The sequence below is a fragment of the Eriocheir sinensis genome, chromosome 13 (genome assembly GCF_024679095.1).
Source record: "Eriocheir sinensis breed Jianghai 21 chromosome 13, ASM2467909v1, whole genome shotgun sequence".
NCBI lineage: Eukaryota > Metazoa > Arthropoda > Malacostraca > Decapoda > Varunidae > Eriocheir > Eriocheir sinensis.
The window spans coordinates 13,530,842-13,544,184 of record NC_066521.1 but is presented as its reverse complement, the minus strand read 5'-3'; the positions used below and the strand labels follow the sequence as shown (position 1 = coordinate 13,544,184).

At 41.0% G+C, this 13,343-nt stretch overlaps 1 protein-coding gene across 1 annotated transcript in view; it reads right to left on the bottom strand.

The window, feature by feature from the left end:
• The window catches only part of LOC126998025 (plasma membrane calcium-transporting ATPase 2-like), a 96,617-nt gene extending 83,982 nt beyond the window's left edge, over positions 1 to 12,635 (bottom strand). Inside the window, 2 exon segments of the mRNA XM_050859307.1 lie at positions 7,712 to 7,744; positions 12,432 to 12,635. The gene's annotated coding sequence lies outside the window, so the exon portion shown is untranslated.
• Positions 12,636 to 13,343: the final 708 nt, after the last annotated feature.

Here is a 13,343-nt window from a genome sequence, read left to right as displayed (position 1 = left end):
ATTTACTGCTTCATCATTAATTTCTCACTTTTGCCAACATGTCATCCGTAAACTCTCTCTCTCTCTCTCTCTCTCTCTCTCTCTCTCTCTCTCTCTCTCTCTCTCTCTCTCTCTCTCTCTGCTTATTTACTTATTTTCCTCTTGTTATTAGGAGAGACAAGTCAGGTGAGTAGGGGAGGCAGGTGTGTGTGTGTGTGTGTGTGTGTGTGTGTGTGTGTGTGTGTGTGTGTGTGTGTGTGTGTGAGAGAGAGAGAGAGAGGGGAGGTATTTTTCCCCCAACCCTACATTCTCTCTCTCTCTCTCTCTCTCTCTCTCTCTCTCTCTCTCTCTCTCTCTCTCTCTCTCACTCGCTTTTATTATATCCCAGAAAGTCATAGCTTCCCCTGTCCTCTCCCTCTCCTTCTTCCTCCCTCTCACATCCTCTTCCTCTTCCTCGAACTTTAATCAGAAAGAGGAGGTGGAATAGGATGTGGAAGAGGAAGAGGAGGAGGAGAATAGAGGAGGCAGAGATAGCATGTAAATGATGATAAGATAAAAATAAATGAATAAGACGAAAAGATAAAGAAGAATAATGCAAGAAAAGGAAGAAAGAGAAGGAGAAAGAGGAGGAAGAGGAGGAAGAAGGAAAAAAAAAGAAAACGGATGTGTTTGTGATAAGGTCTTAAACGTTTACATATTATTATTTACACACACACACACACACACACACACACACACACCTCTTTATAACCTTGATTGTCAAAGAGAAGGTCGCAATATATATGCAAGACTTCAAACTTTTTTAAGACTATAATATCGTGTGTGTGTGTGTGTGTGTGTGTGTGTGTGTGTGTATCGTCCCATCGTACCCATACATTAGACAGCTTCAAGGTTGCTTTTTTTTCCCTCCATCCCTCCATCCCCTCCTTCCTCCTCCTTCTCCTCCTCCAGTCTTCCACATATGTTGTTGGTATGTAGCAGACATCTTCCCTTTGCTTTGAATTTATTGTTTTATCTCTTTTAATCTTTCGCTCTCTTGCTTTTCCTTAATTCTGGTTCTCTCTATATCTCTCCTTCTCTATTTACTTACTTTACATGCTCATTATTTTATCTCTTTTATCACTTTTGTTTTCTCTTTTACGATTTAAAGTGTCACTTTTTTAATTGTCATTCATATATTTCACAATCATTCAACTTCACTCAACCTGTTCTTACTTCCATATATATCCTCGAAATTGACCTCTCTTTCGGCCCTCCACTATACTCTTTTAGGAGCAAGTAGCAGGCTTTTTTTTCATTATTGTTTTGTTTTTTTAATGCCCTTGAACTGTCTTCTTTGCTGGGGAAATATCAATCATCACTTCTCATCATCCTTCCTCTTCATTTATTCTCGTTTTTCTCATTCCACTTACCAACCTCTTACATTTCTACCTTTCATATTTGTCCTATACTTTTCTACCTTATATATTTCAACTTATATTCCAATCTTTTACAACCCATTCTTCCACTTCAACTCCCTTATTTCAACGCCCATAAAACGCTGCTCCACCCAGACTCCACTTCCTCCACCACTCTATATAACACCCACCCATCCACTCCACCCAAATGTCAGCTCCACCCTCATTCCACTTACCACAATATCCTTCCACCAACATCCTTCCTCCTCCATTTTCATCAATAAACATTAACCTACTTCTTCCCCTCTCTTGCCTCCATCTCTCCCTCCTCCTCCTCCTCCTCCTCCTCTTCTCTCACTTTACTTTTCTTCGTTTTCTCTTCATTTTTATTCTTTACTTCTCTGTCTATCATTGCTTCTGTGTGTTGTATCTCTCTCTCTCTCTCTCTCTCTCTCTCTCTCTCTCTCTCTCTCTCTCTCTCTCTCTCTCTCTCTCTCTCTCTCTCTCTCTCTGCCATTGTCTTTCATTTTATATGTTCATTCAATCCAACCCATCACCACCACCACCATCACCACCACCACCACCACCAACACCATCACCACCACCACCACCATCACCATCACCACCACCACCACCACCACCACTGTCACTTCTAATACCTCCCACGGTGACTTTATTATCCAACCTCATCCCTTCCCATTAATCAACACACACACACACACACACACACACACACACACACACACACACGACCACCTCCATTGTCACATTTTATTTCGATTGCTACGCCATTTCGATGTTAAGAGGAAGAGGAACGACGACCTAATCAAGAGGAGCCATAAACAGGTACTAGATGACAGCCAGGAGGAGCCATAAAGAGGTACTACAGGGACGAAGAGGAAGAGGAGGAGCATTGGGAACAGAAAAGAGTAGACGAGAGGAAAATATCTGTAGAAAATCCGGAAAAATCTTTGGGTAGTGAAAAAATCTGGTGGTTTATAGAAGAGTTTAAAGATATTAGTGCAGGATGGAAGGGAAGGAGAGAGAGAGAGGAGAGGCAGGCCACTTTCGTACCGTACTGGTGGATAATCAATAATTCTCTCTCTCTCTCTCTCTCTCTCTCTCTCTCTCTCTCTCTCTCTCTCTCTCTCTCTCTCTCTCTCTCTCATTCCGTTGTTGAATCTTCCACACACACACACACACACACACACACACACACACACACACACACACACATACATACACACACACACACACACACACACACACACACAGGTAAAAATAGTAACATTAGAAGTAGCAGTAGTAGTAATTATAAGAGTGTGTGTATTTTTTTAAGTGAGTAAGGTAGCAGGCAGTAGTAGTAGTAGTAGTAGTAGTAGTAGTAGTAGTAATAGTAATAGTAGTAGTTGTAGTAGTAGTAGTAATAGTAGTAGTAATAGTAGTAGTAGTAGTAGTAGTAGTAGTAGTAGTAACAACAGTAGTAACATTACAAGTAGTAGCATTAGTAGTAACAGCAGTGGTAGCAGTAGGGTTAGTCGTAATCAGGGCAATGTTTGGTAAGGACCTCCCCAAATATTGACGGAGTTCTTATAAAAAGGGAAAGAAAAATAGGGCCGCTTTCTTTATTCTTGTCTATCTCCCTCTCCCTCCCTCCCTCTCTCTCTTTAGTATTTTTGTGTGTCAAAGGAAGACAACTTGTAACCCTCGTTGGGATGTGAGAGACAGCCGGAGGGAAGGAGGAGGAGGAGAGGATGGAGGAAAGGAAAGAAGGAATAAAGGAAGGAGGAGAAAATTGAGGTGATGTGAGATTTGTATATTTTTTAGCAATCTATTTTTTTTTCAACTCCTTCTTCTTCATCTACTTCTTCCTCTTCCTCCTTTTCCTCTTCTTTCTCCTCCTCCTTCCCATAACTTGCCTTACCGCACGCTTTCAGCACCTCATTATAGGCAGGTGTGTGTGTGTGTGTGTGTGTGTGTGTGTGTGTGTGTGTGTGTGTGTGTGTGTGTGTGTGTGTGTGTGTGTGTGTGTGTGTGTGTGTTAGTGAAATTCGATAGCACACATCCGTAGACTACGTTAAAGTTACACGCTCAATTTTACGTTATCGCTGTCGTTTATTTTCCGTTCTTATTTATTTTTCAGTGGAATTCAACGTTACTACTACTACTACTACTACTACCACAACTATTACTACCACTACTACTACTACTACTACTACTACTACTGCTACAACTACTATAAATATCAATCTTTTGCCCTTATCATTCAATACAACCTTCCACTTCATATATTTTGGTAACCCATGAAACGAAAAATATACATACCCAGTCTTAATCCATAGAAAACGGGAATAAAACGATGTAGAAGTAAAGGAAAAAAATACTTGGTAGAAAGGATGGAAATAAATACCCTCAATAAATACAATACGCAGATTTAGATATTTACATACACAAAAAAAAAGTATCGTTATTTTTTTAGGCTTAAGATTTTCCAGATTAAAAAAATAGAAAATAAAGTACATTCATCTGATCAATATCATCATCAGTGCTTTAATTTTTACGTATCACTATTATTACTATTATTATTATTACAGATTAAAAATACATAAAAAATAAAGTACATTCATCTATTATCATCATTGCTTTTATTTTTACGTATTACCATCATTACTATTATTATTATTATTATTATTATTATTATTATTATTATTATTATTATTATTATTATTATAGATCAAAAATACATAGAAAATAAAGTACATTCATCATATTATCATTATCATCATTGCTTTTATTTTTAAGTATTACCACCATTATTTTCATTTAGGCAGAAGTTCAGAAGTAAAAAGTATATTCAGTGATTACCTTACAATTTACAGGCGCAGAGTTTAAAGAATTTAAGTTTTCCCGCGGCAATAAAAAAGAGAGGTTCAAACACTGCCGGATAAAGAAGAGGAGAGGAAAACAGCGGAAAAACGTCCCGAACTGTGTCCATTCCGCTAATTAAACACTTCCATTACGGAGATTTACGAAAAGACGGGAATGAACGCTGCTCCTCCCCCTCCTCCTCCTCCACTTCCTACCCATAGTTCTCCTCCATTCCACCTCTTCGTTAACATCATCGAAATCACCATCATCGTCATCATTACCATTCATTACTATTACTACTACTACGACAACTACTTCTCATAATACTACTGCTATCACGACACTACCATTACTACCACAACAAGAACATCAACAACTACGACTTTTACTGCTACTACTACCATTGCTGCTACTACTACATTACTATTAACACTACTACTAATACCACTGCAGAGAGAAAACAAGAAAACAACACTAAGAACTACTACTACTACTACTACTACTACTACTACCACGCCGTATATCACTAGGCCTGCCCCACTTTGTTGCATGAGTCACAGTCGTCTCCGCTACCTGATCTCTCCCAAATGAGGCAATTAAGGTAAGTTATAAGCGTCTAGGTGTTGTTAACGATTATTACTGTATCACCTGAGACCGCCATAACTAACACCCCTACAACATCAACCAAAAACAAGAAGGTAAAGATGAACAAAAAGAGGATGAAAAAGAGGAGCAATAATAATAACAACTACTACTACTACTACTACTACTACTACTACTACTACTACTACTTAAGACGAGGAAATGAAGAAGAAGGGAAAGAAAAAGAAGGGAAGGAGAGGGAATGGAAGAAACTGAAGAATTAGAGAAGTTAAATGAAAGATTGAAAGGAGAGAGAGAGAGAGAGAGAGAGAGAGAGAGAGAGAGAGAGAGAGGAGAGCTAATGTTCTTATGTATGGGGAAAAAACAGGTGTGTGTGTGTGTGTGGGGGTGTGTGTGTGTGTGTGTGTGTGTAACACACACACACACACACACACACACACACACACACACACACACACACACACACACACACACACACACACACACACACACGTTACTGCATCCATCCTCAACACAAAATTCCTTCCCTGCGGTGTTCTTTTTTTTCGCTTTACGTCCCGTTTGTAGGGTTTTGTGAAGCCCTGCAAGATAGGGAGGGAGGAAGGAGGGAGGAGAAGGGAGGAAGGGGGAGAGAAGGAGGGAGGAAAGGGAGGAGAGAGGTAGAGAGAGAGAGAGAGAGAGAGAGAGAGAGAGAGAGAGAGAGAGAGAGAGAGATTAAGGAAGACAACCGACAGAATAAACGAGAATAAGATGAGGACGATGAGAATAGAAGATAAATTAAGAAAAAAAAAAAAAAAAGACAGACAGACAGGTAGACACACAGACAGGGCGACACACCTTTCCCAGACATGTAAGAAACTACAGAAGTGCTAAAAGCTTACGCAGGTGTGTGTGTGTGTGTGTGTGTGTGTGTGTGTGTGTGTGTGTGTGTGTGTGTGTGTGTGTGTGTGTGTGTGTGTTTGGGAGAGAGAGAGAGAGAGAGCAAACGGTCAAATGGAGGATTACAGTGAGGGGAGAGAGAGGTCAAGGAGGGAGAAGGGGATGAGCAGAACGCCTCCTCCTCCTCCTCCGCCTCCGCCTCGTCCTCCTCCTCCTCCTCCTCTTCTTCCTCCTCCTCCTCCCCAATAATCTACATCTATAACAAACACTCCGGCGCCTTCTAAGTAAATATGAGGTTACTTTAATATTCTGTTTATTTTACTTTTTTACTCAACAAGGAATTTTAGTAAAGACCTCTCTCTCTCTCTCTCTCTCTCTCTCTCTCTCTCTCTCTCTCTCTCTCTCTCTCTCTCTCTCTCTCTCTCTCTCTCTCTCTCTCTCTACTTCCTTGTTTGTTTTTTTTGTTTCGTTTATCGTCTATTTTTCTACATTTATTTTCTCCTTTATCTACTTCCTTTATCGCTTTTCTAGTTATTCATGCATTCGTTTATTCTTGCTTTGTTTTTCTCTCTCTCCATATTCTTTTTTGTCCTGTGAATCTATTTTTTGTGTTTCCTTTTGGCATTTTTTTATTCGCCTTTTCTCCCCTTCGCCCCTTCCCTTGCTTCCTCCTTCCTTTATTGATTTTCCTTTTTCCCATTTTCATTGTTTTGTTCTTTTGTTTGTTTTACTTGTTTTTCTTTTCTTCTCCCCTTCGCCCCTTACTCTCACTTTCTCCCTCCTTTCTTCCTTTCACTTTGCGCATTCCTTCCCTCCTCCTCCTCCTCCTCCTCCTCTTCATTTCCTCGCCCTACGCATTCCTCCTGCATGTCTTCCCTCCGATCTCTCTCTCCCTCCCTTCCCACTCTCCTTCTCTCACTTTTCACATTCCTTGCCCTTCCCTCCCTCGCACACTTCCTCTCCCTTCTCTCACTATCTGCATTCTTCTTTCATTCTCTCCCTCCCTCTTCCTACTTCCTTCTCCTTCTTCCTTTGATCTTACCTATTGTTCCTTACCTATCTCTTTCTTTCCTCCTCCTTCTTTCTTCCTTACCTCCCCTTCTCTTTCTAAACGCTTTCTCTCCCTTTTTTCTCTCTCCCTTTCCTATATTTAAAAGTTATATGATTAATGAGAGAGAGAGAGAGAGAGAGAGAGAGAGAGAGAGAGAGAGAGAGAGAGAGAGAGAGATTGACTGATTCTAACATTACTCTTTCGTGTGTGTGTGTGTGTGTGTGTGTGTGTGTGTGTGTGCAGTACTACCAAGGTCACGTGCACACAAAAGCACGGCCAAGGTCAAACAAACAAAGAGAAAAAGAAAGATACGCAAATATAAACGATGAGCAAACAAACGGATAGAGAGAGAGAGTGAGAGAGAGAGAGAGAGAGAGAGAGAGAGCGTGAGAGAGAGAGAGAGAGAGAGAGAGAGAGAGAGAGAAGAGAGTAAGGCAAGGAAAAGAAAAGAGGAAAGGAAATGGAGAGGAAATTGAAAAAAAAGTGGAGGGAAAAACAAAGTACAAATGAGGAAAGCAAAGAGAGAAAGGGAAGGAAAAGAAAATTGGAGAGAAAGAAAGTAAAAGAGAAAGATAAGAAATGAGAAGGAGAGGTAAAAGAGAGACTATTTCCTTACTTTCCCTGATTTTCTTTCCATTCCCCCTTTTCTTCCCTTCCTCCCCTTCCCATCATTTAATTTCTTCCCTTCAGCTTAAGGAATATTGCTCCCTTCGGCCTGGTTCCCTTCACTCCCTCACCTCCTTTGCCCTTCCCCTCGAGAGCAATTTCCCCTCCTCCTCTTCTTCCTCCTCCTTCCTCCTCTTCCTCCTCCTATATACACTGGACTCTAGATAATGTATTTTTAACGAGATATAGACAGGTAAACACACTGCCAAAAGGTGAATAAAGGAGTAATGTAGAAAAACAGGTTAATTACAGGTGTAGAGAATCTTACCTTCAGCTTCCGGACATCAATAACTCCGCCAGTCTGTGAAAGAGAGAAAAAAAGTCAGTTAATAATAATAATAATAATAATAATAATAATAATAATAATAATAATAATAATAATAATAATAATAATAATAATAATAATAATAATAATAATAGTGGAGGAGTTTGGAGATATCATTAAGTTGTAAAAAAAAAGTATAAATTAAAAAGAAAGGAGAAAAAATTGTATGGGAGGATTATGGAGGAGTGGAGATGAATGAAGAAGGATGGAGGATGGATTTAGGAGGACGAGGAGGAGGAGGAGAAGGAGGAGGAGGAGGAAGGAAGAGAAGATACTGGGCGGGGCAGTGGAGGAAGCAGGAAGATAGAAAAATAGTGGAGGGAAAAAGTAGAAGAAGAAGAAGAAGATACGGTAATACAACAAAAAAAAGAAGAGCAGGAATAAATCAATAAGGACAGGAAAGAGAAAAAAAGTGATTAGTGGAGAAGTAAATGGGAGAAAAGAAGAAAAGGAAGGAGGATGAAGGAGGAGAAAAGGAGAAAAAATAAAGGCAAAGGAAGAGTAAGAGGAAGTAGAGAAAAGTGGAGGATGAAAGAGGAGGTAGAGGAAGAATAGGAAAGCCAGTGGAAGGAAGTGGAGGAGGAAGAAGAATGAAGGGAGAGAAAAAAAAAGATGGAAGAAGAGAAAGAGGGAGAGAAGAAGGAAACGAAGGATTATAAGAAGGATAGAGAAGAAAAATGGAGAAAAAAGAGAGAAAGGAAGGAGAAAACGAAGAAATGAGAAGGAAAGAATGAGTGGGTAAGGTAGATGAAGAGAGAGAACGAAAAAAAAGAAGGAAGAGGAGGAAAAGTAGAAAGAAGAAAAGAGGAAGAAAAGGAGAAAGGTAAGAGAGGAAGAAAGGGAAGGAGAGAGAGAGACAGGGTAGAAAGAAAAGGGGAGGCGGGGAGAGAAAGTAAAGGAGAGAAGGAGAGGGAGAGAGGGGGAGAGAGAGAGCGTGAGGGAAGGGGAAGAGAAGAAGGGGGAACGTGGGAGAGGGGGAAAGGGGGAGGGGGAGGGGGAAGGGGGGGAGGGGGAGCCACAGTAGTAAATCAATACATCGCTCCAGCCAGGCCTGTCTGTCTCCTTCTGTTCTCCTCCACCAAGCCTCTTTACCTCCTCCTCCTCCTCCTCCTCCTCCTCTCTTGTTCTTGTTCTTGTTCTTGTTCTTCTCTTCTTCTCCCTCCTCCTCCTCCTCCTCCTCCTCCTTCCTTCTCCAAGCTTCCTGCAATCTGCCATTTTTGTTGTCCTTGTCACCTCCTCCTCCTCCTCTCCTTCTCCTCCTCCTCCTCCTCCATCTTCTATCATCGACAACAACAACAACCACTGTCAAAACAACATTATATCATTCCTTCCCCACCTCCTCCTCCACCTGCTTCTATTACTGAACCACTACCACCACCACACCTATAATCACCTATGTAAACACCATTAATTAAAGCTATACATTAATAAACAGAGAAGTAAAAAAAAGTAGAATATATAAGAAAGTACACCATAACATGAATAAGAAGATACGGCATGATATAAACAGATAATTACAGACAAGATAAAAATAGGAAAAAAACACCATAATATCAACAGGTAAACACAGAGCAATTTATATATGGAAAACTGGATTATGGTGTAAGTTGCTTAATACTCGGCCGCCATACAGTGTTGCCGCATCCGTCCCTCTTACGCAACACAATACGGTGAAATAAAAAAAAAAATTCCCACGATATTGATTCTGCTAAACGCAACACATGTATACAGACAGCAACTCAACTGGAACCGAAGAATAAACGATCGAATCCTTTAGTGACGTAACAAAAAAAAAAAGGAAAAAAAAGATGGATGCAAAAAATATATCGTTGTAAAATGAAAATAAATAAACACATTATCTCGTGTAGTCTTTTCTTTAGTACTTATTTGAATTCATGTACTCCTAAACACACACACACACACACACACACACACACACACACACACATACATCTAACCCCCCCCCCCTCACACACACCTCTCCTTACCTCCTCCCTCTCACTACTCCCCCCCCTCCTCCTCCCTCTCACAGCATCCCTCATTCATCTCCCGCCCTCTCAGACCCCGGATGAAGGATGCACGTGTTCTAACTACGTGTCAACAAGGCGTAGTTAGCACGTGTCTTACTAATAATATGTAAACAAGAGAGAGAGAGAGAGAGAAGGGGGAAAGAAAAATGAGTGGAAAGAAGAGTGAATTGAAAGCTTAATTTGTTTTCTTTCTCTTCTTCTTTTCCTTCTTCTTGATTTGTTTTTCTTTTTATCTTACTTTTTCCCTTTGTTTCCCTCCTCTCCTCCTTTCTCTGGTTCTCTCTCTTCCTCTTCCTCTTCCTCCTTTTATTACTCGTCCTCTTTTACCCTCTTTTTCCTCCTCCTCCTCTTCTAACTTCACGTCCCATTTGCTCTCCTCCTCCTCCTCCTCCTCCTCCTCCTCCTCCTCCTCATGGACATAATTAGACGTAAGAGTTGCTCGTCACCTTCGTATGTCTATTGAACTCTTGGTTCCTCTTTCCTCTTGACACACACACACACACACACACACACACACACACACACACACACACAAGAGAGAGAGTACGAAATCCGCGGTGGTGATGACCTGAATAGACAATCTGAAGAAGGGGCATTTATCTCCTCCTCCTCCTCCTCCTCCTCCTCCTTACGCAAAACGGCCTTGAAGTCACAAAACGCAGCGAATCGACTCACGTAATTGGTGCTCAGGTAATCAAGGTGAAAGAAGAAACGTTAAGAGGAAGCGGGTCTCTCTCTCTCTCGTTGGTTCTCTCTCTCTTTAAAAAGTCGTCCCACACACACCACAATGTTCTCATAATTTACGACTTTCCTGCCACCACCAATACAACCACCACTACTACAACTACTACTACTACTACTACTACTACTACTACTACTATTACTGCCACTAAATCGTTCCCTGCCGCCCGCTCAATAGCACCATAACTTTACGCCAGAATGTCACCTCCACTTATCACCACCACATCACCTATTACGGGTCATCATCACCACTATCATCACCATCACCACCACTCTTATTGCCCTCCATCACAACTCTATATATATTTGTGTGTATAGATCTCTCTCTCTCTCTCTCTCTCTCTCTCTCTCTCTCTCGTGTTTTTCCTCTTCTTTTTTTCTCTCTTTCATCGTTAAAAGCAATTATTTATGTATATATTTCACAATCATCACCTATACCTCAATCATCACAAATAATAATCATCACCACGTCATCACCATCACCACCACCAGCGATCAGCACCATCATCACAACTATCACCACTTCCGCCAGTCATTACCACGTCCGGTCACCACCACCAGCACTATCACCACTACCTGTCACCACCACCACCACCACTATCACCACCAGCGTCACAAAAGAGCCACAGAGACAATAGACTGGCGTGTGACTCATCTCTACATCATCTCGTCGAGGGTACGAATGACTGACTCACTGACTGACGTATACTGAGTGGCCGACTGACTGCATAGACTTGAATGAATTACTGGCTGACAGACGGATTAACTGACTTACCGACTGACTGACTGACTGATGTACTGAGTAGCTAAATGACTGACAAACTGACTGACGTACTGAATTACTGACTGACTGACTTATTTAATGAATGCCTTGCTGAGTTACTGACTGATGTACTGAATATCATATCGACTGATTAATTACATGACATATAGTAATTTTGACTGACTGGCTTACTGAATGAATATGATGACTGATTGACTGACGTAGAGTGACTTACTGACAGACTATATAAGTGATTGAATTCATGATTGACTGACTGATTGACTGGCCAACAAAGACATAAACAAACAAACTTCCTAACTGACTGGCTGACTGACTGACTAAATACTCGAGTGAATGACTGGCCGAATAATTCACCAACAAACTAACTTTCTGAATGACTGACGGACTGACTGATTAAATGACTGATGATTGACTGACGGACTGACTGATTGACTGATGATTGACTGACTGACTGATTAAATGACTGATGATTGACTGACTGACTGACTGACTGATGATTGGCTGACTGACTGGCTGATTAAATGACTGATGATTGACTGACTGACTGACTGACTGATTAATGACTGACTGATTGACTGACTGATTAAATGACTGATGATTGACTGACTGACTGACTGACTGATTAATGACTGACTGATTGACTGACTAATTAAATGACTGATGATTGACTGACTGACTGACTGACTGATTAATGACTGACTGATTGACTGACTGATTAAATGACTGATGATTGACTGACTGACTGACTGACTGATGATTGGCTGACTGACTGGCTGATTAAATGACTGATGATTGACTGACTGACTGACTGACTGATTAATGACTGACTGATTGACTGACTGATTAAATGACTGATGATTGACTGACTGACTGACTGATTAAATAACTGATGACTGACTGACTGACTGATGATTGACGGACTGACTGACTGATTAAATGACTGACGATTGACTGATTATCTGACTGACTAATCAACTTATAAATAGACAAAAAACTGAACGACCAACTGACTTCGTGACCACATGACTGACTGAATGAGAAAATAACTTAATCTTACGTCAATTTCCGAGCCAATCGTTTAGACAATAATTATCCGTCATTAACTTACAAGGATAGTCGTGCAGGGCTGAGTCGTTGTAAGGTCGTCGTCGTCGTCACAGAATCCTTCCAAGTCGTGTCGGTATGAAACTTAATAATCTTAGGGGTGGGACGTATTTTCCAGCCGCGACAAATATTTCGGGACCAAGTATGAAAAATAACTCGCGGCTGTCAAATCAAGTCTTCCTTCCAGCCTGTCAACACACCACTGCTTGCTCCCACATGCACATCACTGCCTTATAATTCCCCTCTTATCTCTCTTTATCTCTTATTCAATCTCTCTCACTCTCCCTTTTTCAACACAATTAGATAAACCCGCACGCGACCTTAACACTGACTAAATTTGATAAGACTCTCTCTCTCTCTCTCTCTCTCTCTCTCTCTCTCTCTCTCTCTCTCTCTCTCTCTCTCTCTCTCTCTCTCTCTCACCTGTAATCAGCGGCCTACATACCTGACCCATGGCGGATGACACTAGTTTAAGGTATATGGATTAGTGTGTCAGTGTGAGTGCGTGCGTGAGTGAGTGCGTGGGTGAAAATACGTGAGTGCGTGAGTGAAAGTGCGTGAGTGAGTAAGTGTGAATGAGTGTGCCAAAGGGAGTGTGTGAGTTAGTGTATGTGTGTGTGAGTGAGTGAAAGTGTGTGAATGAAAGTGTGTGAATAAGTGCGTGAGTGTGTGTGTGTGTGTGTGTGTGTGTGTGTGTGTGTGTGTGTGTGTGTGTGTGTGTGTGTGTGGGTGCGTGCGTGCGTGCGTGAGTGAATAATCGAAGAAAGATTAACGATATCAACTGCAGACGAGAAATAAAAAAAAGGAAGAGCGATTATAACAGAAAAACAAGGTAGAGAAGAAATAAATGAAAATAAAAAATAAAATAGAAGTAGAAAAGGATTATGAGCAAAAGGTACATAAAAGAAACTAAAAA